At 39.2% G+C, this 5,900-nt stretch overlaps 1 protein-coding gene and 1 non-coding gene across 4 annotated transcripts in view; one reads left to right on the plus strand and one right to left on the minus strand.

Moving 5' to 3' along the window:
• Positions 1-5,900, minus strand: part of RNF43 (ring finger protein 43) — a 62,909-nt gene that overhangs the window by 38,852 nt on the left and 18,157 nt on the right. The window lies entirely within an intron of this gene.
• On the plus strand, positions 3,227-3,298 carry TRNAE-UUC (transfer RNA glutamic acid (anticodon UUC)). Its single transcript has one exon. It is a non-coding gene; the product is annotated as a tRNA-Glu (tRNA).

The following is a 5,900-nucleotide window of genomic DNA, read 5'->3' on the forward strand; positions in this document are numbered from 1 at the left end:
AGAATTCATTTTGACTTTTAAAATACAAATCGAAATCTTGGTTGCACTGAAATTGTAGAAAGAATATGAGTCAGTGGTAACCTTGAGAGGTAACACTACAAAAGTAAATCCTCTCAATTGATGGTGAATTTTATGAAGAAACTCCAGACAATCCCTTAGAATCTAGCCCCAAACACTTCTAGAAAAATAGCTTCAAGAGGAAAGAAAATATGTCTCTAGCCTCTCTGTATTGATTGGTTATCAAAGACTTGACATCAGCTAGAATGAAGAAAAATAATGCATTGGATATTATACAAATGGAGAGAAATGATGTACAAAGTTATTAGAGAAACAGAAGAAATCAAGTGAGCAAGAACTTAAGAGTTCTTTTGCAGTTTTGAAATATGCAGAACACGACAGTTCAACAATCCTTCTCACACAGCGTGGGTGAAAGTCTACCTAGAGGGTTTACTATCCCCTGCTTAGAGCCCTTACTTTGTAAAGGAGATTAATACACAAGAAGTTCAAAGCAGCCAACAAAAGGAAAGAAGGACTTGAGGAGATGATTCACAGTGGAAGGGCAAGGGCCACCTAGATGAATACCTTAGAGGATAACAGCAGGAAGGCTATAGTGCAACAGCTACCTCTCCAGGAACTGGGCTGCTCCAGATGCACTGGCTCCATGGAACCCCAGAGCTGCATCTTGGAACTTTAGGATTCTTTGAGGTAATGGCCCCCTTTCATCTTCCCAATTCCTCCCACCTTCAGGGTTTTGAAAATCTATGGAGGCTCAATGGTTCAGCTATTTTACAGATATTCCACCTTATCTAGAGAGCTGAAACTCTACCACAGGGCTCTCCGAAGTGGGGCATGGTGAGCTGAGCAGGTAAGTATATCAAGAGGAAAACAATGTTCCTTATCAGGTTTCCATATAGTGGTTTGTTTGGACAGACTGACAATATATGGAAAATAGATAAGAAACACTGATTTCCCTCTTCACGAGACTACTACGACTACCTCTCTGCCTCAGTACCTAGTAAAACGAGCAAATATTAAACAGGAACTGAAATTCCTTTGGGGAAAAATATAAAGTAATGGCTCTGAGGGAACCAAAGAGTCTGTCATGGCATGACCTACCTATCCAAAGATTATGGAAAGGGTATTGTCAACGTGAGGCAATACGTGATGGTAAGTTCCCTCGCTTTAAACATACACATGACTCAATTATTTCAGAGGTCTGGATCCATGGTAAGATGCATCCAAACCTACTATCATAGCAATAGCTATGAAATTATTCCTTCTTTTGAGGGATAGTTTTTTACAGTGTACGCTTGAGCTCCTACAGATAGTCACAGTTCCCTGATAAGTACATCGACCATGGCAATGAAACCAGAAAGCTATAAAACACAAAAATCTGAGAAACATCCTTTTACAAGGAAGATCATGTAACTTAGTCTCTCACCATAAAGACCAAGTGTTAAACTCAAAAAAAAAAAAAAAAAGGAAAAAAAAAGATGAGTGGTTTTGCAGCTTGAGAAAGAAAAGAAATGTGGTTTCTCCAGCTAAAAGTTTTCTGGATGATGCGGGAACTGCTGCTTAGAAACTACTTTCTAAACAAACTGCAAAAGGATGACTATAAACATTTCATCAACATATTACAATAAAATCTTCTAGGAAGCTGCCTTACCATTAAGGATAGAGAAAACCGCAGATGCTGTGATTTCAGCTCTTCTCTTTCATTTTCTGTATTTTGTAATTTTCTCTAAAAACTAAGCTTTCATTTGATAGGCAGGGGAAAAGGATCATTTTCTGATGGGAAGACACAGCTGTCAGCATGTAATCTGGCATGCAGTTGCCTGTTAATGCAGCCTGCAGAAAACAGATGAACAATGGCAGCAACACACCAACCTGTTCAACAAAATGATGGCTATTTGATGGCATTCACTGAACACATACAGTGAACCAGGTGCAGTACGTGACATAGAAGGGAACAGAACTGGTCATCAAAACCCCAACTGAATAAGACCAACGTAATATGGAGGATACAGAAGTGGTAACCTTTCATAGTGAGAAGAGGCATTTTATCTGACAGTGGGCACAGATGTTTTTGGTGGTCCCAAAATGAAAATGAGAGAAAGAAAACAGAAGGACCATCATGTAGGTTAAAATTCTTAAGGAGAGAGACAGCCAACACAACTGAGGTGAGATGAGTGAGCAGAACAGGAAAGAGAAGAAACTCAGCTCCAACATGCTAAATCTGAGACAAGTCTGAAACAGAAAGACAGCTCGGGAAGAGATCACAAATAGTCATTTTTTTTCTGCTAAGTGATATTAACTAAAATTATAAGTGGAAGAGGAAGCTCCAGGGAAGAGAATACAGAGGGGGCACTGTCCTCAAGTTATCCATTTTGCATGTGACCATCCTCTCAATAGGCAAAATTTCAAAGGCCAGATAATCAATTTGGCTTAAGGGTCTCCAAAGGCAGCTGTTTTCAGAGATTGATCCAAGGTTTGCTTAAAGGAAGTAAACCCTGAAGGACTGAAAATTAGTGTTTATGTGTATATCATACAAACATATACATTTTACCATAGTAGTTTCAGGGTGGTTGCTTTTGCATAAAGCTAAACATGATATTAATGTCAAATAATTTTCTATTCGTGGTTAACATGATATATACCACCCTCACCTTCAATTTCTGTTGAGTTCCTTTGGTTCTGATGGAAATTTTCCATTCTTTTTCCTACTTTACATTTATTTGGTGACATCTAAGCTGAGAAATAAAAAAATCTGTGTGCCTACGTAGAGATGCTGAAATTAGGGTAGGAACTGAAAAAAACAAACTCGACTGAAAGACTAGAGGGGAAAAATACATGTGTGTATGAGCAAATGTGACTGTAGGATAAGCATTTAAAATCTAAAACAAATAAACAATTCATTAACTAGAGTTATGAAGAATGTGTCCACTTTTTTTTTTTAACAAAACAACACAGTAACCCCACAAACTCAAAAAAAAAAGAGCAGCAGCGTTAAAAAAAAAAAAAAAAAAAAGAGTGATAATGCTACTCAATTCTCAAATAGAACTGCCAGTCAGGGGACAGGATATTCTGATTAGCACAAGTTCTTGAATATAGAAGGCACAAAATAAAAATTTGTGATTTATTCAGACTTCCAAAGACCAGAAGGAAGTCCTTTTAAATTCAATCTGTACTATTGAAACCCTTTCTAAAATATATTGGTACTGGGAATTCCCTGGTGGTCCAGTGGTTAGGACTCGGTGCTTTCACAGCCAGGGCCCGGGTTCAATCCCTGGCCGGGGAACTAAGAACCTGCAGGCCAAGGTGCAAATAAGTAAAATGTATTGGTACACACTATCACTTAAATACATTATACTGAACATAATTTAGCCTTTATTTAGTATCTTTGGTATCTTGTAACACTACAAGGATATCATTATAGTCATTTTTAGCATGAAATAATTTACATTCTGACATACAAGAAGCTGGAACTTATCGTGTCCCTAGGACACGATACTATTTCCAGAAGTTCTTACAGTATTTGGTTTTTAGATCCTTTATATCTGCTTCATTCTTTCAATTTATCTCTAATTCATAAGCACAGTACAGAAAAAAATCCTAGTTAATTTGGTATTTATTCTATTTAATGAAAAATTTCCCTTAAAACTCTGGTTCCAAGGTAGGGAATAGAATTGGAAAAACAAAATCAAATGATCAGATACTAAATTAGGTTTGCCACCAACATTGCCAAACTTGAACAACAGGTATCTAAAGATAGAAACCTCAACTGTCCGTTTTAAACGCATTTTCAGGCATTCCACCCATAAAAAAATGGAGGCTGGCAGTCATTCATTCTTAACACCATATTGCTTAGGATCCCAAGACTTTGTCCAACAGCCTCAACAAATGTATAAAGATATCAAGAGGTAAAGGTCAAAAAAGGAACTAAGAACATGAAACAGGACCGCTGGAAGTGACCCAAAACATCACATGCTGGGCTTTCCTTTTTAATGAAAATGACAGTGATACTGAATGTTTATCCATGTCTTTATTTCAAAGCGCTTCAAATGCTTTGCAGACATCTCTCACCAATCTTTATTAGGCCTTGAGAAGAAAACAGTTTTCCCCAAGAAGTACCTTCAGAGAAGAAGGATGTTTCCCAAAACCAGTAGAAGGGGAAACATTTGCCTCGCTCCATCTTCCCCGACACGCGCTGGCCTCCTGACTCCCACTATGTCCCGCGGTGATTGAACTGGATTATAATACCATGCAAGTGTTGAAAGGATAATAACGGTAATTGAGTTTGTTTCTAAAAGAGTTATAAGCTATGTGTGTTTCATCATAACAGGGAACAGGTAAGTAGAAAAGATGAGAAAACCCATAATTACCTTTATCCCACTATTTACGTTTTTTGGGGGGAGGCTTCACATTGGTAAAGTTACAGTATGGAATACAGATTTTCCGTACAGCATAATATTAGTCCCTGAGACGACTCAATGATGATCTTTACCTGAAAATGATTCCCAGGCCACAGATATTTGATAGGTGCTATGACTGAAACTATTTACTCTCATTTGGATCTAATACTTCTCAGATGGGGAACTGGGCGTCTCGGGGACTTGTGGGATGATCTCCAAGCAGGGCTACAGAACCTCATCTGCTGAGCTTCACAGAACAACGTGTTGAGACCAGCACAATACAAGTATAATGAACTGGGTGAATTAGTTTCCTTGATAATCCCAAACTCCTTCCCTTCTAGCCCTTGGGAAATTGCTGCAAAGCTGGACAGCTGAAGCTTCAGCATTCTGAGCAATTGTTTCAGGTTAGCAGCCATTAAAAAAAACACTCCAAAATTTCAAAAAATGAAAATGTAAAAGTGATGTGTAACATGGCTCTAGGATCCCTCTGACTCTGAAAAGTAAAAACTTAGAAAGTAGCTGTTTTGCGTTGTGTCGGTGATTATTACCTCATTGACCATGGAAGGAAGGTATGGCCTTACCAATGTGCAAAGGTCCAGGGAGGGCAAGTGATTCACCACAGCACAAACAAGGCAGTTACAGAACTTAAGTTCCCACCCTAGAACCTCTACACTATTAGTCATTCTCTAAGTCACCAAGGCTACCTGTTCTTACATTATGGTTAATTTAATCAGCTTTTTGGCCCACAACATTTTTAATCTAAAGCTTTGTCTTCTTAGCTACATAAGAAAACAAACAGTCTTGCTTACTTATTTTAGGATAATGCCAAATTGAATTCAAACAGGTTAACTGAGCCTAAATCAACAACCCTCAAACTTAATAATATTTCTTACAGTAATTAGGTGAATAAGAAAGAGCTTGGGACTTCCCTGGTGGTACAAAGAATCTGCCTGCCACTGGAGGGGACACGGGTTCGAGCCCTGGTCTGGGAAGATTCCACATGCCGCAGAGCAACTAAGCCCGTGTGCCACAACTACTGAGCCCATGCACCTAGAGCCCATGCTCCACAACAAGAGAAGCCACCGCAATGAGAAGTCGGCGCACTGAAACTAAGAGTAGCCCCCGCTCACTGCAACTAGAGAAAGCCCGTATGCAGCAACGAAGATCCAAAACAGCCATAAACAAACAAACAAACAAATAAATAAAAAAAGAAAGAGCTTAAGGGAGTTCCCTGGCGGTCCAGTGGTTAAGACTTCGCCTTCCAATGCAGGGGTGCGGGTTTTATCCCTGGTCGGGGAGCTAAGATCCCACGTGCCTCGTGGCCGAAAAACCAAAACATAAAACAGAAGCAATATTGTAACAAATTCAATAAAGACTTTAAAAGTGGTCCACATCAAAAAAAAAAAATCTTAAAAAAAAAGCAAGAGCTCGGGCTTCCCTGGTGGCGCAGTGCTTGAGAGTCCGCCTGCCGATGCAGGAGACGCGGGT

Source organism: Lipotes vexillifer, unplaced genomic scaffold, assembly GCF_000442215.2.
Source record: "Lipotes vexillifer unplaced genomic scaffold, Lipotes_vexillifer_v1.1 scaffold433, whole genome shotgun sequence".
Classification (NCBI taxonomy): Eukaryota; Metazoa; Chordata; class Mammalia; order Artiodactyla; family Lipotidae; genus Lipotes; species Lipotes vexillifer.